Source organism: Amblyomma maculatum, chromosome 4 (assembly GCF_055883805.1).
Source record: "Amblyomma maculatum isolate TAMU_Amacu chromosome 4, ASM5588380v1, whole genome shotgun sequence".
Taxonomy (NCBI): domain Eukaryota; kingdom Metazoa; phylum Arthropoda; class Arachnida; order Ixodida; family Ixodidae; genus Amblyomma; species Amblyomma maculatum.
Window position 1 is genome coordinate 122,526,755 of NC_139347.1, and position 24,421 is coordinate 122,551,175.

Below are 24,421 nucleotides of genomic sequence, written 5' to 3' on the forward strand. Positions count from 1 at the left end.
AGGTCGCCGGAAAATCAACGTTCCCAAAACCTCTGCCTGTGTTTATGTTAAAGAACAAACTCGAAGTATCCATTGACGGCATCCCCACCATGGCACTAATTGACACTGGCGCAACAGTCTCTGTTATGAGTTTAGCACTCAAGAATCGATTAGGACATAAAGTGATGTTTAGCGTGAATCAAGCTGTGGTATTCCGTGGTGTTGGCGGTGAATCATTGGTGCCTTTGGGTGTGTGCTATGCGAAAGTTGTGATTGGTGGCCAAGTGTTTCGAACCGAATTCACAGTGTTGCCTCGTTCCACGCATGAAGTAATTCTAGGTATAGACTTTTTGCAACAGTGTGGTGCGACGTTAGACTGCCGTAGTGGACAGATCTCGCTTAATGCTGCGTTGATGTCGGCCCTTGTAGAAACCTCGTCGCTCGATTTAGGAGCGTTTTCTGTGTCTCAAGATACAATTGTACCTGCGATGTCCGGAGAATTCATTCAAGTTATTTCACCTACGAATTTGTGCGAGAATTTCGACGCCGTAGTGGAACCTACAACGCTGGCCTGTGCGAAGTAGAGTGTCTTGGTGCCTCGTTGCAAAGTTTCAGTCACCAGAGGCCACACCTTATTGTGGACTGTAAACTATTCAGACGAGCCAGCCGTGTTGCCTCGTGGCATGAGGCTCGCTCATTACGAGGGAGGTGTGTCGAATTACGTGGCGGCACTAAGTAACTATGCTCCTGAAGAGAAAACATCTCATTTTGCAGTCTCGAATCCAGGCAATGATAAACAAGGGAGCACAGAGCGCCAAATTTTGACAGACCTGCTCTCCAAGCATGTTTCGGTTTTCGACTTCGCCAGAGATCATCAGCCACCGATTCCAAATTCTCGCATCCATCATTCGATTGATACTGGAATTTCTCGCCCGATCAGACAGAAGTCCCATCGTGTGTCTCCGGCCGAACGTCAGCTTATTGAAGAACAAGTTCATGACATGCTCCAACGTGGCGTTATCCAGGAATCTTCAAGTCCTTGGGCGGCTCCAGTTATTCTCGTTAAAAAGAAAGACAACACATGGCGTTTCTGTGTGGACTATCGTCGCCTTAACGCCGTCACCAAAAAAAGATGTATTATCCACTTCCACGTATTGACGATGCAATCGACTGTCTTCATTCGGCGTCATACTTCTCCTCGGTAGACTTGAGATCGGGGTACTGGAAGATACCGATGAACCCAAGCGACAAAGAAAAGACGGCATTTGTGACCCCCGATGTTCTCTATGAGCTCGACGTAATGCCCTTTGGATTGTGCAATGCGCCTGCCACGTTCGAACGAATCATGGACACCATTCTGCGCGGACTCAAGTGGAAAATTTGTTTGTGCTATTTGGACGACGTTGTGATCTTCGGCAAGACCTTTCAGGAACACAATAGCCGCCTCGCCATCGTTCTTGATTGCATTGAGAGAGCAGGCCTCGTCCTCAACTCTAAGAAGTGCCACTTTGGCGAACGCCAAACAATTGTTCTTGGTTACTTGGTCGATAAGTATGGTGTTCGGCCGGATCCTCAGAAGATTGCGGCTGTAACCAGCTTTACAGCACCGAAATCAGTGAAGCAGCTTCAGAGCTTTTTAGGACTGTGTTCCTATTTTCGTCGTTTTGTGCCCAGATTCGCTGACATCGCATACCCGCTCACGTGTCTTTTGCACAAAGATGCACCGTTCAATTGGACAACTGACTGTGACTCTGCCTTCCGCCACCTCAAATTCCTTCTGACATCAGGACCTATCCTACGTCACTTCTGTCCTTCCGCCCCATCGAAGTTCACACCGACGCTAGTGGCGTGGGCGTTGGTGCTGTGCTCATCCAGCGTCATGGCACCGATCAGCACGTGATAGCTTACGCTAGTCGTTCGTTCAGCAAGGCGGAGCGCAACTATGCCGTTACTGAACAAGAGTGCCTCGCAGTGGTTTTTGCGGTGCAACGATTCCGTTCCTACCTATATGGCAATGTTTTTACCATCGTCACTGACCACCATTCGCTCTGTTGGCTTGTAAATCTTCGTGACCCTTGCAGCCGGCTCGCTCGATGGGCATTGCGGTTGCAAGAGTTTAACTTCTCTGTGGCATACAAAAGCGGCCGCCAACATGCTGACGCTGACTGTCCGTCACGCTTGCCGCTTTCGTCAACTGGTAGTGATGATGACAACTTTGATGACTACCTGGCGCCTATCTCGCAACGTCTCCTGACCATCAATTGTTCCAGACAGAGCAAAGCAACGATCAGACTTTGGCGCCGCTCTTCTCTGCCGCTCAATATTCAAGAGATATGCGTTTCTGCGTTCGTGCAGGCCTACTTTACAAGAAGAATTTCAATCCCGGAAGTGCACGCTTTCTCCTCGTCGTGCCGGAAAACCTCCGCGTTCCCGTTCTTGAAATGATGCACGACGATACCACGTCGGGCCACTTGGGGGTCGCCCGGATCCTTCATCGAACACAGGAACGCTTTTACTGGCCGAAAATGCGTCAAGTCATTCAGCGCTATGTAGCCAATTGTGTCAAGTTCCAGCAGTACAAACTCCCTACTTCCCATCCACCTGGACCACTGCACCCTATTGCGCCTCCGACCACACCCTTTGAGCAGGTGGCCATCGACCTCTTGGGTCCTTTTCCGCGATCTTCTAACGGTAACCGGTGGATAGTGGTATGTGTTGACCATCTCACTCGATATTCAGAAACAGCCGCAATACCCTCAGCTACTGCTTACGAAGTATCCCTATTTCTTCTGCGATTTCTCGTCCTGCGCCATGGCCCTCCTCGAGTTCTGATCAGTGATCGTGGGCGCCAATTTACTGCTGAAGTTATCGAAGAACTCCTTCGTCTATGCACCTGCGATTACCGTCATACAACGCCGTATCACCCGCAATCGAATGGACTTGTTGAACGGACCAACCGCACTCTGACCACTATGTTGGCGATGTAACATGGACTCTGATCACAAGAACTGGGATGAAATCCTCCCTTTTATTACATTCGCGTATAACACTGCACAGCATGAGACGACTGGCTACAGTACGTTTTACCTCCTGTATGCTCGAGTTCCCCGCAGTTGTCTTGATACCATCCTTCCTTTCTCCCTCCACAACGAGCCTTCTATCTCGACTACTTTATGTCGAGCCGAAGAAGCTCTCCGCGTTGCCCGCCTCCGCATCCAAGACTCACGGAACGTTCGAAGGAGCGTTATGACAACCGACGCCCACATGTCTCTTATGTGCCCGGTGATTTAGTGTTGCTGTGGACGCCGCTGCGCAATGGTTTAGCCCAGAAGCTGCTGTTTCGTTATAGCGGCCCTTTTGTCGTTTTGGAGGGCCTGAATGACGTGAACTATGTAATTTCACGCCGCACCGAACGTGGCCGATGCTCACGCCGGACCCAGGTGGTGCATGTGGCTCGGCTAAAAAGTTTTCATCCCCGGCACCTTCCTTAAACTGCTTGTCCTGGGGCTTCGTTTGCAAGGGGGGAAGTGTCACGTGCTTCGGGGTGTCAGGAAAAGGAAGAAGAGGCTGGAGAGAAGAGGAAGCAACGGAAGACACAGTGGTGTGTGCTGGTGTTCCTTGCGTGACTCGCAGCGCTTTAGACTACCAATAAACACCGCCGTTATGTTCTGAGTACGTAACAATATCTTTATTTATCGGGAGTGTGTGCATGAGTGCAAAGTGTGCGCAAAGAACTGCTCAGGACCATCATATGCAATACGGGTGATGAATGCAACGCGTAATTCCGACCTCTCAACGGTAGGGTCACGGAACTTCCTCCTATCTGGTCGTATGTCCCCGAGTTAAATGGTTATTCCGGCACAGATGTTTTTCTCAACGCAAACGCAACGTAAATATAACAAACGCCCCCTGAAAGAAGGAAATTATGACTACCGAAATACTTACGGTATTAAATAATGCGAGCGTTGCCATAACACAGCTTTTGATATCTTCCTGCTCGTACACGGTCACTCCTACGGCTAGTTCTAAATAAAAACACCACATAATGCACCCTAAAATGGAACTTACACTCATGAAATATGTTAGAAGTTTATTTAGTTGTTGGGAATCGTAAAACAAGGCGTGCAGAAAAACTTTTAGCATGAAGTTTATTCACACCCGTGCTTAGGCGTTCAAAAACGCCGCGTTAATCCAGTGCTCCACACAGGCGAATAGGGGAGCGGACTTTATTTGCGCTCTTCTTTATTTTAACAATATGTCTGCTAGAAGAAGATGCTCACAGGATCCTACTGTCGAGAGAACAAAATCATGAGGCTGCCACAACTGCTCATACGTTTGCAAACGTCTTATTAATAGCTAACGCTTAATAGAAAACATCTTCAGTGGATGCAAATGAAAGTGTCTTCTTGCACTGCGCTCCACACTCGTTAGGAAAAATTGCAAGATGAATGGTTTTGCAACCATTCCAGTCATAATTGACCATCATGCCCTGCTCATTTGCCGCTATCGCTTTATCAATCAGTAGAACAAGCATATCGTTTTCAAGAAAACTACGTTAAAAAAAATTGTAGCTAATGTATACCTAGGAAATGAATTTTGAATTCCGCCATTTGCAATAGGCCGGAGAGTACGGTAACTGCGCTCTTTCCCTTATTATCAGTGTCAAGGAACTGCGAACTTCCAAGGATTGTGAGCCCTGAATAAAGGGGTCGTACTAGCGCACCTTTTGACTTTGCATATGGCATATGTGCGGGGCTTAGGGAACCTAAGTTATGGTCTCCTGCTATGAGCGAAGTCAATATAATGTATGGACCGTCTTTGTAGTAACCGTCATTATAACCATTTCGCCAAATGGACTTTCGTTGGGCCTTGAAGTGTAGCTTGCACAGCGGCCGCGGTACTCCATCGCACTATTTATGTGGCAAGAGGCGGCTCTTCTAACAAAACGCTTGACTCCCCCTTTTCCCTGATAAGCCCAAGGCTTTAACATCAGCCATTAGTCATACTGCACCGCTCAGCCCAGTGGGGTATAAGTAAACGCGCCAGGATGGAGTACATATGTAATATGGGAGCAATTACTCATTGCGTACAAAACAATCTCCGCCAAAACAGCTGAACAGAAAACACCTCGAAGCTTTTTTACTAAAGAGTAATTTGAGTTTCTACCAGCTCGCAGGTTACCGCCTCCAGGGCAGTCGTTCTACCGATCGAACAATCAAAAACATCCAGCAGATAGCAATGCTAAGGCGGATGAATTAAAGCATGCCGGTAATGAGCTATACCTTATGTGTATAGCTTATTTCTGGGAGGGGGGGGGGGAGGGAAGGTTGATTCTGAGAGATGCAGAAAATAGCAAATAGAAGCATTTCTTGAAACTTAATAAACCAGCGCGTGCGGCACAGATACTATAGAAAACTAAACTTTTACTGAAGCTTCGCAGTAAAAAAAATAACGGATTTAGTTCACTTTGGGTTTAATCTCATTTCTGTTGCTATTATTCAGCTATCTGCTAGCCTTACTGATCAGCTTATGTTGCAGAGCGTCTTCCTCAGTGAGGTGTGATGGTACCAAGTTTGAGCCCAGAACCTGGTCGAATTTTTACTCAACCGCTGAGCTTAAGCGGAACTTGCGTAGCTTTATCTTTGTAGCCGTAGGGCGAATTATATTGGGTAAATACTGCCTTATAACTACCTGGCGCAGCGCAGTTCTTCCAACCTCGTCAAAGCCATCATTGCAGAGAGATGTCAAATAAGATTTCAAGCCAGAACATTATTTCGTCAATTGCTTTGGTAACCAGGTCCTTACCCGTTGTAGGCTGAGAGTTCCAATCGCCGCCCTATGTTCTCCCCACTTGACTATCTTCACAATTTTTGTAACGTTATTTAGGTTTAATTCGACAAGCTTGTGTTCAAGCCCTGTGGCCAGCACTGGTACAACCCCTTGAGTGATGAGATCGAATGGGCTCGTTATATGCTCCCAGAGAACCCAGACGAAAACTCCGATGCAGTCCCTTTTTATAACCTCTAAATATTCAAGCTTGAACCCGTCGTACTCGATGTAGTCAACTTCTCCGTACGGTGGGTACCTAAGGAAGCGCAAGAAATGCTGTTAAGAATTCGATTATTTTACGCGCAACATAAATGACCTGTAGATAGTTATTTTTCAGGAGGGCATAAATGACGCAAGCATGCAGTAAATGAAAAGGGCGTCATTCATTTTGGATGCGAAAACGGAAAGGTTATTGGCAAGGATACATATTTTTATTCCTAATGTGTCGGAGAATGGAGTCGTCGCTTAGTGTTATCTTCCGTGCAGTGCATCTATAATGGGGGTAAATTGCATATTATACGCTGCACTTTAAGCAGTCCTTCATATGGTTACCGGGCGGCAAGCTAGTGAACACAGTAGAACGAGAACGGAGAGTTGAAGTTTGATGACCATGAGATGAAACTGAATGAACAGTCCAGGAAAGACCATCCAGTTATATGGCCACGAAACCTTCAAAACTGCATTTGTTATTTTTTAACAGCCGCCGGAATAAAGGCTTATCACTCTGATGGATCTCCTAGGCACCTTTCCATCTTCGTCTATGGGTAACAAGTGGATCATCGTGGCCACTGACTACCTCAGCCGTTACGCCGAAGCAAGAGCACTACCAAATGGTACCGCGGCAGAAGTCGCCAAATTTTTTGTCGAACAAATATTCTTGCGACATGGCGCCCCAGAAGTGCTCATCACGGACAGGGGAACGGCGTTTACGACAGAGTTGACGCAAGCCATCCTGGAATACAGTCATACAAGCCATCGACGAACAACTGCGTACCATCCCCAGACCAATGGCCTTACGGAGCGCCTGAATAAAACTATCGCGGACATGATCGCCATGTACGTCGACGCTGAACACAAGAACTGGGACGCCATCTTGCCGTACGTGATCTTCGCGTATAACACGGTGGTCCAGGAGACGACCAGAGCGACCCCGTTTAAGCTTGTGTACGGCAGGGAGCCCACGACGACGCTCGACGCAATGCTGCGCACGTAACCAACGAGGACAACCTTGGCGTCGCCGCCTACCTGCAGCGTGCAGAGGAAGCCCGACGACTCGCACGGCTGCGTATTAAAGACCAACAATGCACCGACAACCGACGATGCAACTTACGACGACGCCACGCAAAGTAAAATCCAGGAGACCAAGTGTGGGTTTGGACACCAGTTCGCCGTCGCGGATTAAGTGAAAAGTTGTTGCGTCGATACTTTGGGCCGTACAAAATCATTCACCGCGTCGGACCACTCTACTATGAAGTCATTCCCGACGGAACGTCAGCATCACAACGGCGAAGCGCACGCCCAGAATTTGTACATGTTGTACAAATGAAGCCATATTACGCGCGTTAAAGAAGCTGTGGTGTTTGAACTTTGCAGTGTTTATGTTTAAGTTGATTTGTTTTGAAACAGCGATGTTTTTTTAAGGGGGAAGTAATGCCGCGAAACCTTCAAAACTGTATTTGTTGTTTTTTAACAGCCGCCGGCATAAAGGCTTATCACTCTGATTCTGGATCTCATATCAGTTCTGTATTTTTGTTTGTTAATGCTCGATGTTGCGAGTCAGACCTTTATCAGTTTCGTTGTAGCGCAAAATGCACCGAGATCTGTCTCGAAGATTCCGGCCACTCGTATATCTTTCCATAATGTTCCAGCCCGTGCTGGTAGCTGTTTGTGACGTTATCCAGATTGTTCTGAGCAGCCCAAGCCTTTAAATTGAGCGCTGACGAGTGTGACGGGCATTCTTTGTTCGACGATGGACCAGCAAGTTTGTTGCTATCGCCGCCGCCGAGTTAGTTCTTTTGCGGGCGCAAGTCAGCCCAATAAAGAGATAATTTCAGTACCATCAAGCCTGTGTCTTCTTTTGGTGTCAACGGACTTGCCACCACTACATGACAATATGATAAAGGCAATTACGAAGTACTGCGCAACGAGCTCAGCGCCTATTTCCCATCATATAAAGCAGCCTTTGATGGCCGATCTCTGCAGGAAAACTCGTCATTATTAAAAAAAAAATGTTTAATCCCCTCGTAGACAAATATATCCTGAAAACTACATTGCATGACAATCGTAACCAGCCGTGGTTCACAAAATGCCTAAAAAAACTGGAGACTAAGAAAAAGTGCCTTTTCCGGGCAGCTAGAAAGAATCCTAGTACTTGTGCATGTGATAAATATTATGCCGCTGAAAACTCGTACTTATTAGCAATCAAAATCCCTAAGTTGATGATGGCTTGACCAAAATCCTAAAATATTACCCCAAAAACGTTCTGACAAATAACCCTGATAACACGCGTTCAATTACTCAATAATGACTCAGGAAAACCATTTAGGGCTACTGAATGTGATAAAATCTTTTCAACTGCGTTTTCTTCCATTTTCACCAGCGAGCCTGATTTGTCCTTACCCACTTTACCTAATATCACTGCTCACACCATGCCTATCACGAATATTTCTGTTAACGGAATACTGTGTGAAATAGATAAAATTAAACTTTCGTCATCAGCAGGCAGCGATGAAATAAACTTTAAACTTTTAAAGAACACGAAGCATGTTTCTGCTGAATATTTATCACTACTGTCTACTCAGTCTCTTTCCACAAGTACCATACCATGTAATTTGAGGAAGGGAAAGGTCGTTCCAGTATACAAATCAGGTAACAAAGATTCGCCAATAAATTATCCTCCTATCTCGCTCACTAGTGTACCATGCAAAATCATGGAGCATATTATCTGCTCTGAAATCATGCAGTTTCTGGATACTAAGAGTGTCCTCCACACCGCGTAACATGAATTTCGTAAAACCTATTCCTGCATTACACAACTTGCAGTATTCCTTCATGACCTGGACGCAAACCTTGACTTGAATATTCAGACTGACGCCATATTCCTAGCTTTTGCTAAAGCATTCGATAAAGTTTCCCATCGACATTTACTGCTCAAACCTTCACAACTGAACCTACACCCTAATATGTTAAAGTGGATCCAAGAATTCCTTGCGTATCTATCCCAGACAGTTTCTAATTATAACCAGTCGTCTAATTCAATCCCCGTAACCTTCAGCCGTACCCCAGGGCAATGTCCTAGGCCCTCTCCTCTTCCAAATATATATAAATCACTTACCTGAGCTCCTCTCATGCAATATCCGTCTATTTGATGACTCCATGATCTACCGCTCAATAAAAAACATCTGTGATCAAAATTCCCTTCAGGATGATCTTAACCGCGTTAAAAGATAGTGCAATAATTGGCTAATGACCCTTAACTCAAACAAATGCAAACTCAGTTCGTTTCACCGCAAACATCAATCGTTTTCTTTCTCTTACAGGTTTGCTAATACTTCAATAGACCTCATTCACTCATATAAATACCTGGGTATCATTTTAAACCATGGCCTATCTTAGCGCGAACAGGTTACTAACATAATTTCTTCTGCTAATAAAACCCTAGAATTTCTCAAGCGCCATTTACGTCATGCATTCACAGATGTAAGATTACTCGACTACAACACACTGATAAGACCTAAACTTGAATATGCGTCCCCCATTAGGAGCCCCCATCAAGGACACTTCATCGATGCACTTGAAGCCATCCAAAATCGCGCAGATCGTTTCGTTCACTCCCAGTATTTTTACGAAGTCAGTGTATCATCTTTGAAATTGGAGCCTCTTACGAAGTCTTTCTTGCCGTCACCGTACCGCCACATTATCTCTTTTTCACAAATTCTGCGCACCTCCGCCACGTATATCCCATCGCATCAGCCACCCACTTAAAATCTCTCGTCCATGTGCCCGTACCTCTCCTCTTCCTTTTTTCCGCGAGCCGAGTCAGACTGGAACGACCTATCCCACTCTGTCGCTGCCATCACTTGCCCATCATCCTTCAACGCCAACATTGAAAGGTGTACATCATGTGAAAATCTGTAAAAAGTTTAACATTTGATTATTTTATACCCCACCCCTTATGTAATACCCCGAAAGGGGCCTTTAAGGTTAATGAACGAAATGGAACTGAAAATGCTCCATTCATGCAGGTGTGATAAACACCATCTACATATTGATGATGAACTTAATGTCTTCAAAGAGTCAGCAAGCAATTTGTTGAAGTCACTCGAAAAGCTTTCGTTAGAATCATTTAAATCATTATGACACCTGCTCGTTTCTACTTCGAGCAGAAAATAAAAGCGCATTAATGGACGCGCCTAAGTAATAATAGTGTATTTCTAAACATAAGACACTTAGGCGTTAGTTTAAAGTCGATGCTAGTTGAGTTTGTAGCACGTGCTTCCGGTTTAGAAGGTATTGCTGTTTGTATTTTACTAATATTTCATGCTTTCAGGTTATAAGCAATGACACAAAGCTCTTGCTTGCCTTTTGGAGGCTCATAAATGGTGTTTCAATGTGGTAGCAAAGTAAGGTGGTGACTTAAACTTTGATAGATTTGCAATCGGAACAATGCCTAGGTATTTGCACGTATTTTGTTGTTAAAAATTTGTATTCAAGCGAGCAAAAATTAATTTTAAACGGCCTCTTTGTTTATGTTATAAATTAAGGTGCCAGAACTTTTGTGTCGGTATACGTACAGAATTTTCACCCACTCCGCAATGTGCTTTCAAACGATGTTTAAAGCCTGTAAAGTCTTCACTTCAAGATTAAAAGTCATTAACAACGCATCTTCACAAGGAAAGAGGATGTTTAATCTATGATTATTTTGCATGTATTGATGCGCAATCAAGAGTAAAGCTGCTAAGATTTCCTATGGTGAGACACAAGACCTCCATAACGGCCAACGTGATTTACAGCGACAACCATTACATTAGTTGAGAAATATCGAATTTTAAAAGATTTTAAACATGCATGTGAAGATGACTTCCAGTTCTGAATGAGATTAAACATTGAAAGGTGTCAAAGCGTTAAACGAATTCAAGCACTGAATAGGCGTCGAAAAAACTAAGTCCGTTCGAGGTTGAATACCATGAAACACAGGGATGCGTGCGAATAGCAAGACGATATATTTGCATCCGTGTAAATTAGTGACTCGATCCATGCTTGTCGAACACCAGGAAAAGAAACGTCAAACTATCCTTACTCTCCGGTGCGGTTGTAACCGTTGGTCCAGTATGTATAGTTTTTTGTAAGACCCCAGCTTAGTATCGTTTCGCTTTTCGTAGCGTTAATTTTCCGGAAATATTCTTCGGCTTCTTTTGAAAGAGTAGCACCACGAGGCGGCGGTGCTGCGATACGAAAGATAAAAAAAAAGATAATTTGTTTGGTAAAGAACAACGACTATAGTGCGCATGCTCTATGTGTTCGCGTAAGCTTCGACTCTAGAACAGGTATGGCTCACAGGTACTGTAGAATAATTTAATAGCGCTCGAAACCGGTTATCGCATTGCCAAGAAGTTCTGCACATTTAGCCAATTTCCCTGATAATGTCGCGATAAAGAAAACAAGTCGGGTTTGAAGAACGGCTCGCCAGTGTCTACATTGCATTTGGATACGACTGCACGTTTCTTGAACCAACCATTTTGAGCGATGGGGTGTGGTAAATATAATACTTCTCAATTAACGAAAGTAATGCCATATTGTGAATATTGTTACTGGCCTCCTTTTCAGCTCCTTCCCACTGTGTTCGACGGCCCTCAAGCTGAACGGTGTCACGTGCCTTTTGTGTTACTGCCTCCGGTTCCCCGGCAAAAAATAGCACGTGTTGCGCACACCGACTCAAACGTTTCATGAAGTTTAGCGCCTCTGTCGTGCTGTCTCCAGCATACTACTTCGCTCGCGATAATGCGTTAGTGCGCTTTGGGGCTTCGAACAAGTGAACGTGCGAGCGCCCGGCTATTCGAGAAATCAGTCGTGAATGGAATGCGGTGTGGAACATGGTTTGGATGCATAGAATCGGCCGGGCTGATTACACCGCACCACAATAATCGCGACTCCTTCAGGTGAAAGATTGCTCTCTAATCACTTGTCTTGTATACTGTGCCGCACACTCTGTGCGGACTAGTTAGTTTTTTAAAGGCGAAATCTCTTCTAGGCTCATGCAACAAAATCCCGTGAGCGAGCGTCGTGCGCGACATCTGTGATATTACGCGAGACTCCACGAGATGTGCTCTTGTCTAGCGTTCCTGTCCTCTAAAATCCCGCACTTGAACGCGCGCCGCGGAACGCCACGCAACCGGAGCCTATAGTGTTCCGTCTAAACACACTTGCCAGAAAACGTGTGATATACTGCGTATTTACGTTTCTGTAAACCAATTATAATTATATGTAGTACTGCAACGAACGCAGAAAGTTAGCCTGAGTTGCTTTGGGACGTTAAACCCCACAAACCACAAACCGAACGCAGAAAGTAGGCAAACGATGAGAGAGATGATAGGAGAGCAAGGGTAGTCTTTCGCCATTCTCATTCAGACCCTGATAATTTTAGAGCGCAGCCCTTTGGCGCCCAATCCTGCGTTTCGCGTCGCCGTCGCCATCGGCCTCGTAAACAACTCCGCCTCCCTCTTCCTCCGTGGCACTAACCAAGACTAATGGCTAACTAGTCACTAACCAGTACTAAGGAATAACTAGTCGTTACCTAATTCTAATTAGTCATTAGAGATGCCTAAGTAGCCTTGAGTGATGACACTATGAAGCCATAATATGGGGACGTCATCGGCCGTGACGTCATCATCAGATGTGACGTCATCATGATGTCGCATACGGCCATACTTCGTCTCCCGTGTTTTTGCCTAGGGTAAGGTCCGGGGTGTTGTCTGCACAGACGCTGTTTCCCATCCTGGACGGTCAAGGAGAGAAGACAAAAGAGGGCCGAGACTCTCGCAAAGAAAGCGGGAAAAATGAGCCCCGGGGAGGTCACCTACGTGGACGCGGCTAGCGGGAAGTCGGGGGTGGCGGTGGATGCGGTCGTCAACGCCCGCGGCGCCCGCCGCCGCCGAGTCCGTTGGAAGCCGAAATGTAGACACGGCTGAAGACGTTGCAATAGCGCTCGCTTGCGTTGCAACGAAAGCCAGCATTGTTTTTAGTGACAGCAAAACAGCTGTCTGGAACTTTGGAAAAGGGAGGGTTTTGAAGTATGCAGCCAAAATTTTAGAGAAAGGGCAATTTGAAAGAAGGATTCGAAAGGATTACCTTCTGTGTTTTCCACCTGTTGCTTAATGCTCTTTATTTCTCCGTCCTTGTGACTAGCATACTTACTAGTTAGTTTCGTAATTCTTTTCCTCCATTGTGAGTCAACGCTTTTTAAGTAAATGTATTTAAGTACTTTACCTGCCCATCTGTTACTGTCCAATTTCCTCAGGCGTTCCTCATATAATATTTTACTCTGAGCTTCCCGTACTTCGAAAGATGCCCAGCCCATATCTCTCTGTACCGCCTCATTGTTTTGACACGGAGCCGATTGCGGCGCCATCTGGCTGAGCTCGGCTGAAACGGTTGCTAGGCAACGGCTGTTCAAGGTCATTCGTGCCCACCGGCCTCCGGCTCCGTGACGAGGTGTAAGCAGGCATAATATGTTGCTTTCGCAACAAAAATGCCCCGTGGCAACAGCAAAGAGGAGCTAAATATGGAAGACTTCACGTGAATATTCCATTGTCACAGACCTTGAACAGTCCAACCTGCTGAATATCTCGCGCAAGCAATTCACTCTAGCTGTAGCATTGGCTCGATGCATTAGGACAGCTTCAGCCCACTTGCTATGCGCATCCACTACAACGAGCATCATGCTTCCCGCAAGTGGCCTTGCGAAATCAGCAGGTTTTCCGGAAGACGGTTCTCGAGCAGTCGGCCGGCTCTCTGATGTTGCTGCGGAAGGCATGGGTAAGTTATGTATACAGTTCTGACATGTTGCTGCTAGTCGTTCTATGTTGCGGTCCAACCCTGGCCTTCAAAAAGATTATCTGGCAACTGCTTTCATTGCTGAAGACCCTTGGTGCGTTTTGTGCTGTAGGTGCAAAACAAAAATAGGATAATGCTCTCATCATTCGTACATATTGTAGTCGACGACCAGCCATTCATTGTCAGCTGCGACACCCTTTTCAATTGCGGGTCATTAGCAGTTAATCGCTTCAGTTCATCAACTGACAATGCTCCATCTTTGAATTCTTCTTGAGAAAGAATGTAATCAGGGGAATCATCTCATTGCAACTACGTCATTGGTTGTGGAGTTGACCCAGGGCATCGGCATGTCATTCTTTGCCAACTGCGAAACCCTTTTCAGTTGCAGGTCATTAGCAGTTAATTGCTTCAGTTCATCAATTGACAATATTCCGACTTCGAATCTTTCCATAGGAATAATCTAATCAGGGGGATCGTCTCATTGCAACTCTGTCGTATGTTGCGGCAGTCGACCCAGGAATGAAAAAGTGGCTTACCTGGCGAGTACTGGAGTTTGTAACGAAAACCTCAAAGGAACAAAGACCAATATTGTATGCCAGCGACTGCCAGCGAATGAGTTGGTAGAAGAAGAGGATAAACATTTATTAATTGAGGAAGACAGGCAGGCAGGAGCTTCCGCGCTAGATGGCCCGGAGCCCTTGAGCTTTGGCGACCTGGGTTGCACGTTCGATGACCCACAGTTGGATTAGCGGCTCCGAGCTGAACATAGCGGCCTCCCACTGCTCGCAGGTGGAGAGCTGCAGGTGCCGTAGAGGTGGATCTCGTGAGCACGTGCATAGTATGTGGTGTAGGTACGCCCACTGGTGGCATAAGGTGCAGTAAGGGGTGTATAATGCAGGGTATGCATGGGCGTTTGCAAGTGGATTTGGAAAGGAATATGTCTGTAATTTTCACCAGGTGATCTTCTGTGTATTTGTAAAAGCTTTGTGTCCAGGAGAGTATTGGGTACGTGCTTCACTAATTTCTTGAGTGTAATTTCTTGATTGGAAACCAAACTATCCCTCGCTGACCTCATTAGGGGTTGTTCCGTCGCCGGGCTGACGAATCCTCGGGCAAAATTGTGGGCAGCCTCATTACCAGAAAAGGAGGAATGTGCTGATGTGAAGATTAGCTGTATTGAACCGTGAGTCGTTTGAGAGGCAAACAGCAATTTTAGTTCTATAGGAGATATTCCACCTTTGCTGTAATTTCTTATTGCTGTTTTCGAGTCGGTAATTACATGAAGGGCACAGGTTGAACTCATCGCCAGGACGATCGCAGCCTTCTTCGCTTTCTCTCCCGGTCGTTGGTAACTGCTGAACCGGCCGTGAGTTGTTGACCTGATAATTTACACTCACAATCGTGAATGCATTACAGTCCGCGTGTTCGGCGGAAACGACATAGACCACGTCTTGACTGGACTGGTATTGCTTGTGTAGGGCTTTGGCTCTTTCTCCTCGTCTGTCTGAATGAAATTCAGGGTGTATATTCTTTGGGAGATGTAGGATTTTCGGGTGGGTTCGCAGGCTCATTGGAAGTGACACTTTTACTTGCCTTGTTGCGGGGTACACGATTAAGAGAGCGTCAATGATAAGGTGTCCGGTAGCCGTTCGTATTGAGAGGTGCGGTGGGCCTCTACGAGCTCGATAAGAGTGTTTTGGACTCTGAGGGCACACAAGGGCTCCGGGGAGATATTTAGGGGGAGCCGAAGTGCAGACGTAAACGCTTGTCTGATAAGGCAATCAACCAGGTTGTGTTTCTTTCTATATTAAGTTTAAGGTATCGTAGCATGTAGGTTGTTTTACTAATGTCAAAAACCTGGACCAGGTGGACGAGATCAGTTTCCTTCATCCCCGAATACCGGTTAGCGGTTAGATGTATGAGACACACTGTCTGAAAGACACTAGCTTTGAGGCAATTGAGGGACTCTGTTTTGGCCGTTGTTCTGGATGCAAATTCCAAGAACCCGTATGACTGACACCTCCGGTATAAGTTGTATCTTAACGAGCACCCTGATTTTGGTATGGCCCACTGTGCTTGCTTTACCACGCATGAGCAGTTCTGATTTTGTTCGGGGGCAGGATAGACCCTCTTGCGTTGCCCTCTACGCATTCGGTAACGGTGTTCACTGCTAGTTGTAGGGTTTATTCTATTTCTGATTCATTTCGTGATGTGATCCACAGCGCTATGGCGTCTGCGTATGACGTATGTGACAGATTAAGTATACGGCTGAGTTCTTCCGCGACTGATAAGAGGGACAAGTTAAAGAGGAAGGGGGACAGCACGGACCCCTGTGGGGTGCCGCGGCTGCTAAGTGTTATAGTGTCAGACTTGAGGGTTCCAAACTTTAGTTCGGCTGTTTGGCCTGTTAGAAAACCCCTTACCTATTTGAAGTTTCTCGAACCGTGGTTTATTGCGTGGACGTTAGGTATAGCTGAATGAGCTACATTATCGAAAGCCTTGGCTAAGTCTAGGATAGCTTTGGTGCTATAGCCAATGGGCGGTTGAATTATGTGGTGGGAAACTTGCAGCATGACATCTTGTGCTGAGAGTCGAGAACGGAAGCCCAATACCGAACATTGTGGGTGATAGGACATGGCGATTCTAGACATAGATGTGGAGGCGAATGAGGATAACATACTCCATTAGTTTTCCTATACATTATGTTAAAGAGCGGGGCCTGATGTTTTCAAGGGCTAGCCGATTACCCGGTTTAGGTATGAACGTTACCTTCGCATGCTTCCATGCTGTAGGAGTTCGGCCTTCCACCCAACATTCATTCATGATACTTGTAAGTGCTGTAATTGATACATCGTCCAAATTTCGTAGATTTGTTGCTAACACCTTCCGCACCGGGGGCAGCTGTGTTATGGAGAAGTGTACTTCGGCATCGGTGATGGGGGCGTCAAGTTCTGGATTTCCTGGCCCCACATACATTGGAAGGGTGGTCGAGGAATGGGAGCTTAAGTATATTGTTTGTAGGTCTCGGAGGAGATCTCCGTCGGTTCCCTGGTATTTGTGCATTAGCGTTGCCAGGATGCTTAATTCGGTAGATACGGAGTTGGCTGGGTCAAAAAGGTGCCATAGTAAGTTCCAAGTACGAGCAAGACCTACTTGCCCTCTCATATTATCGCATACCTGTCCCCCTTGTTGGTTGGCTAGTTTTAGGGTGTACTCCTTAATGCGTTGATCAAGCTGCGCAATTTTTAATTTCAGGGCGCGTTTGTGCTTCTGTGACTTCCAATGAGCTTGGATTGAATTTCGGACATGCCACAGGTATAAGAGGCATTTATCTAGTGTTGTTTTGTTTATTTCTTCTGAGGTCTCCTCGATGTGGCAGGTAATATAACCTCAAAGGGCGGCAACCCAGTTGTCCAAGTTCTCAATTGTGGGTGGTGTTTGGTCACGGAAGGCGCGGGATCTGTTCAAATCAGTGAGGAGAGTTTTATGCCGTTTCCTTTGTTATGATCCAGAGTTAAATGTAGTAGATATAAAGTAGTGATCGCTGCTGAGGTTTTCCTGTGTATTGTTTCACTGTTCTACATGTACATTTCGGAAGAAAGTAGGGTCGGGGTAGTACCTACTGAGACACTGTTACCCAGCCGGGTCGGGGTATGCAGGTGAAGCCCAGCAGTTGTAAATGTAGCCATAAATTTATGCCTTTGGTGCTGTCCTTGTGATAGCTCCAGGCGGTGTGGCGTGCGTTAAAATCTGATATATATTCAATCAGGGGTGCTGTGTGAGTTCAAGAGCCTGCGACAAGAGAGAGCCAAACTTGTGTCATTGTTCTCGTGGAGAGCTATATGAATTTAAGATGAAAATGCTTGGATGGCCCCGTTTTTGAAGCAAAAGCTGTATGAGAACATGGTCTATATCGATGCCTTCGATTATATGCCGTATCGCTGTAAGATTACGTTAGATTAAGAAGGTGGTGTGCAAATTTGTAGCGCCCGGTGGTGCAGAAGCCTTGTACCCGGGAAGTTTTGTGGCACCATACGTCTCCTGTAGGGCGCGTATATCTATCATAGTTTTCGTCGTCATCGCGTCTGCGCTGGGATAATTTGGTCATAGAATAAGACTCCGGTGAAAGTTAAAAAAACTGATTTAATGGCTGCATGGAAGAATTTTACAGAAATTCAAAATGACGACCGTTTCGTTCGGCGTCTTGCAAGGTACTGTCCGAGGATGGTTGACCATGTTTCTTCCTCCAGGCCTTCCCTTGTTTCGCTTTTTTTTTAGCTCCCCCCCTCCCCCCCGCTTGGGCGGGCCCTTGGAGCCTGGCAGTCGCGGCGCTCGTTCGGCGGTGTCGGCAACAGAGGAATACTCCTCGTGTCCTCGGTGCCGGCCCGCAGACCTCTCGTAGGCTCAAAATTCAGGGCAGGTGGGCGTCCGCGTCTGGTTAGGCTGCCAGCGCGTACACATGTCCAGGCCTGAAACCTTCTATCCGTGGCATGGACGCGGTGCAGCCCATCGCTGCGCCCGCTAGGGTTCCAGGAACCTCTTCTGCGGACATGTGGTGCACGCTCGCTGAGTTTGGTGACTTATGGCCCCGGTTGTGACTTCGACCGCGCCAGTGGAGCAGGACGCTTTGAGGGGCGACGAGCCGCTGGTCGACTAGCCGGCAGTGGCAAGGAGCAGTCTTGCCATTTTCGGAAAAGAACTGCGGCGCACACACACACACACACACACACACACACACACACACACACACACACACACACACACACACACACACACACACACACACACACACACACACACACACACACACACACACACACACACACACACACACACACACACACACACACACACACACACACACACACGCACACGCACACGCACACACACACACACACGCACACACACACACACACACACACACACACACACACACACACACACACACACACACACACACACACACACACACACACACACACACACACACACGCACGCACGCACACAAACACCCGTGTGGCCGCTCGGCCGGCGATCAGGGGACCGAACGTGTCATGATAGGGGTCTCATGACACGTCCTTTGAATCTGGTCTTTGTCCGTTTTTGTCCCCGACATATCTGCAGTAGCGGAGGATGCTTGAATGAACTGTTGGCGATTCCACCGTTTCAGGCCGTGTCCCCTGCAGTTCCTTTGCCAGATTTTATACGTTTGGTGGGGAGCCATCGAGTAAATTAGCGGAGTTGAGGAGAGGTTTCGCTGGAGCTGAGGCCGGCCGACGGTCGTATGGCTTCGCTCTAGTCTTCATCACGGGAGTGTGTGCTGCACCTCGCTCGATGGCAGTGACCTTTTTCGAGGCCATCTAGCTTCGAGCATAGCCGCTGAATTTCCTGCGAAATTGGCTGTACTAGTTCTTGCAAGTGCTGTACGAGTTGTTGGGTTTGTTGCTGCGTTTCCTGGTGTATGTGCTATATCTGAAGTTGCGTTTGTTGCCCGAAATTCGCGAACGCGGTTTTTAATAATAATAATTGGTTCACAGGAATAGAAAGGCGCAGTATCTGTCACACTTGTAGCTGTGGACGCCTGAACCGCGCCATAAGGGAACGGAGGAAGGTGGGAGAGAAAGTGGATAGAGAGAAAGAGGAGCCGTAGTGATTTCAACCACCTGGGGATCTTTAACGTGCGCTGACATCGCACAGCATACGGACGCCTTTTCGTTTCGCCTCCTCGTTTGCTATTTCTGAGATGGAAGGCGTCGTACTAGAGGTCATCCGTTCTTTACATTTCAGTGGTGGAAAGCCATTCAATGAGTGATCCTTTCGGGAGGAGGAGGAGGGTGCATTGGAGATCACTGTCGAGGGAGTTTTGTTTTGTGACTTTAAGTTAGAAATTTCCTGTTGTTGTTGCTGTGTCAATTGTTTAAGGCAGTTTATTTGTACCCGCCGGGGTATAGCGAACTAGAATACCTTCTAGTACACTGTAGCCGGGGTGGCGCAGTGGTTATGGCGCTTGACTACTGTTCTCAAGGACGTGGGATCCTCGGCGGCAGCATTTCGATGAAGGTGAAAAGCAAGGCGCCTGTGTGCTGTGCGATGTCAGTGCACATTAAAGAACCACAGGTGGTCGAAATTTCCGGAGTCCTCCATTTACGACATCTCTCATAGCCTGAGTTGCTTTCGGACGCTAAACTGCACAAACCAAACCAATCCAAACTAGTTTATTTGTGAACGTAAGGCCTGCACCTCTGCGCTCTGTGTGCTGTTATGGTGACTCTGCACGGGGTTGGTCGATCTGCCCTCACCAATAATAATAATTGGTTCAGAGGAAGGAAAGGGCGCTGTATCTTTCACACCTGTTTCTTTTTTTCTTATTTATTTATAGGAAGGGAAAGGCGTGGTAACTGTCTTACTTGATTTCAGTTACCACGCCTTTCCCTTCTTATTTATTTATAGGAAGGGAAAGGCGTGGTAACTGTCTTACTTGATTTCTGTGGACACCGCAATCGCCCCGCCGGGGTGGTGCAGTGGTAAGACGCCCGACTACTGTGCCGGAGTTCCCGGGTTCGAACCCGACCGCGGCGGCAGCGTTTCGATGGGGGCGAAACGAAGAGGCGTCGTGTGCTGTGCGATGTCAGCGCACGTTAAAGATCCCCAGGTGGTCGAAATTACTCCGTAGCCCTCCACTACGGCTCCTCTTTCTCTCTTTCCACTTTCATTCCCACCTTCCTCCCTTCCCTTACGGCGCGGTTCGGGTGTCCACAGAGCAAGTGTGACAGTTACTGCGCCTTTCCCTTCCTGTGAACCAATTTAACTTAACTTTAACTTAACACCGCAACCGCGCCGTAAACGGAAGGGAGGAAGATGGGAGTGAAAGTGGAAAGAGAGAAAGAGGAGCCGTAGTGGAGGGCTACGGAGTAATTTCCACCACCTGGGGATCTTTAACGTGCGCTGACATCGCACAGCACACGGACGCCTCTTCGTTTCGCCTCAATCGAAACGCCGCCGCCGAGGTCGGGATCGAACCCGGGTACTCTGGCACAGCAGTCGGGCGTCTTACCACGTTTCTGCGGACACCTGACTCGCGTTGTAAGGGAAGAGAGAAAGGTGGGAGTGAAAGTGGAAAAAGAGAAATTGGAGCCGTAGTGGAGGACTACGGAGTAAATTCGACCACATGGCGATCTTTAACGTGCGCTGATAGAGACATTAAAAGTTCGGTCTCGGCACGCTCAGGATCGAACCCGGGTACTCCGGCAAAGTAGTCGGCCGTCTTACCACTGCACCACCTCGGTGGGGCAAATAAATTCGAGGAGATGATGATGATGATGATGTTGATGATGATGATGATAAGCTCTTTATTTATTCCCGAAAATGGGGAACGAGCCAAAAGACGGGTTGCACTGCTTATAGAGACAGCACGGGTGCACGCGTGCCTGCTGGCAGCTCTGACGGCGGTGAGCGGCACGGGTGCGCACTTGCCTGCAGGCAGCTCTGACGGCGGTGAACGACTGTTTGCACGGCCTAGGTGTCTCGCTTAGCGCGAACGAGTCTGTCGCAATGGCCTGTGTTCCGAGCTTGCCCAAGCGACCACCGCCGCTCACACTGGACGGGACCCTCCCGCCGTGGCGACGTTCGGTGCGGTACCTGGGAATTGACGTAGACCAGCACCTTCCTTCCGACCCGCGGCGATCAAGGCCTGCTGCAGATAAAGAGAACCACCGCCGCCATACACAGGCTCACTGTTCGAGGCCAGGGCATCTCCCAGTAAGCCGCGTTAAGGCTGTACAACTCCGCGGCTGTGCGGGCAATACTCTACACGCTACCGCTCGTCACACGGCGCAAACCATGCAGGAAGAAGCTGGAGGTCGAGCATCGCAAGGCGCTCCGCATTTGCCTAGGCCTTCCTCAGAACTCTCAATGCGCAGCTACTTTGGCCGAGGCAGGCGCGCTTCCATTACAACTTCAGGCCACGCGGCAGGCGCTCCGACACATCGAACGGCTACAGCGCGCAGAGGACGGCGGTCCGCTATTACATTGGTTGCGACATCATCGTCACTCACGCATGGGAGCGGCACTGCGCGAGTACGAGTAGCTCACCATTGCAACGCCTCCCTACGACCTCTTCTCGCCCTGGCCTGCTGCTACGGAGGTTCAGCGAGAGATTGTCAGTGCGGGGGAAGTAGGAGGGGGAGCATAGGCGTTTCTCGATAGTTTCGACTCTACCAGTTGTGGTACGATGGCCGTGAGGTGTGTAATGGCTTTTCGAGTGCGTGAGAAGTGGGAGTCCCTTCTAACGTTCTCACTGCTTGAGGTGGAGCCGGTGGCGGTCTTGGCGGAGCGGGTCCTGGAGCTGCCCAGGTGGAGCTGGTTGCTGCTACTGCTGCTGCTGCTGCTGCTGCTGCTGGACGACTGTAGGCGTATCTGGCCGCCTTCTAGACGGTGTTCGAGATGATCGTCTGGAGGCATTGGGCCCGAGGGAGTCCAAGTGGTCCCAACATCAGACTGCGTTGATTGCGGCCGATACGTTGGCGGTCCCAACGGCTGGCGTGCTTTAAAATTACACGGCGTGACTGTGCTTGTTCTTGTTGCTTAGCAGCATCACCTTGCCAGCGATTTTCCCATTGATGGAGCTTGACTGCGTAGAGAGTGCAAAATATTTCTTTGTATGGTGTTCTTTCTCACAGAGAGGGCAAGTCGGCGTACAGGAGTGGTAGTTGGCAGGGTTGGGAAGCCCAGAGCCTCGGCATTTGGTAACTGTGCTAACGCATACGTCGGATCGGTGGCCGAGCTCAGCGCAGCGGTAGCATACCTCATATTTCTTTTTTAGTATGGTACAGCGACGCCTGCTGTTACAAAAATATATCCATGCAGGGACCTGAGGTTGGGCGAAGATGATCAGCACGGAAGTGGTGTTGCCGAGTCTTCTGAAGGTACCGATAGGAGGGTTTCGGTTGTGCTGGAGATCTGCTTGAATAGTTGTATGATCGAGACGGAGATCAACCCCTCTGATCCCTCCTCTTCCTGAACAGGCGTCTGGCGCACAGTACACAGTACAAAAATATATCCATGCAGGGACCGTAGGTTGGGCGAAGGTGATCAGCACGGAAGAGGTGTTGCCGAGTCTTCTGAAGGCACCGATAGGAGGGTTTCGGTTGTGCTGGAGATCTGCTTGAATAGTTGCATGATCGAGACGGAGATCAACCCCTCTGATCCCTCCTCTTCCTGAACAGGCGTCTGGTGCACAGTACACTGATATTCTATACAATCGCTGGTCGATGATGAGCTATTTAAGATTTGTGATGCACTTCGACGTTCGGTATGCAGTAAGCAAAAGTGTTTTATAGGTAGTTGGTTTGGTATAAGGTCCTCATACCGGATGGAATCGCGGGTGAAGTTTGCTGCCGTGCAAATCACTTCGAGCGGTTGAAATTTAGTTGTCTTGGAGAGTAGTAATCCTCCTTCCTGGACGGACGATGAGCTTGAGCGTGTTGCTAGGCAGGCGGGGCTACTTGGAAGCTACCGAGTGTGTAGCGAGTTGGGGTCCACGTTGGCGAGGCGTAAGCGCGCCTGCTATCTTTTCACAATCGGCCGGATCATCGGGGGTCGTTTGGGACACAGGCGTTCCATCCTGAGAGCTGGGAACGTCGGGTGCAGGTGTCCCCTTCATTGTTGTAGCTTACCGGAGCTTATTCACTTTAGTCAGCGATTCACTAGCTGCAAATTCTTCGGGCGTTAGCTCTGCGCTCTCCACAGCCACCTTCATGGCGGCAGGCGGCGCGTGGGCTCGCTCGGCGCCCGATGGATCTGGTGGCGCTGCCGCGGCGACGGGCGGTAGGCCAGCAGAGCATACGGCGTGGTCGCGGAAAAAATTCGATCGTAAATGGTCAAACATTTTTGTACGTGCTTCGCACTGGTGTCCGTAGATCCTGACGACGTTAGGAATCCAGTAACATTAATGATATTACGCTTGTGTCACACTGTCCGGGATTACGATAAGAAAATTGTGGAGCCCAAGTGGAGTGAGTCCGTCGCCGCTGGCTCTCAGGCGTTTTCTCCATCCCAGGAGAGACTGGTGGTCGGTAAGAAGTGTGAACACTCGAACTATGAGGAAATCCAGGAACTCTGTTACGACAAATACCAGTACAAGGGCTTCGCGTTCTAGCTGAGAGTAATTCCTTTCAGCCTTTGTTAAGGGTTGCGAGCACAACCCTGTGGGCTTGTTCACCTGTCGGTATGTGTAGACTAGCACGGCGCCAATGGCGTGTTGCAATTCGTCACACATCAGCTTGAGGTCTGCATCCGAATTGAAATGGGCAAGTACGCCTGCCCGTCGAAGGTTTTGATTAGCTTGCATAAAAGCGGTCTCCTGCTTAGTTTCCCAAATTTATCATGTGTTCTTTTCTAGCAGCTTGTACAAAGGTGCAAGGACGGATAATAAATTCGGTATGAACTTGGGTAAAATATACCCACGGGCAAAAATGCGCGCAGCGCCTGCACATTTTAGGGAGAAGAAGCATGCACGATTGCTTTCACGCGCTTCTCTGTAGGCTGTAAACCCTCATGGTCA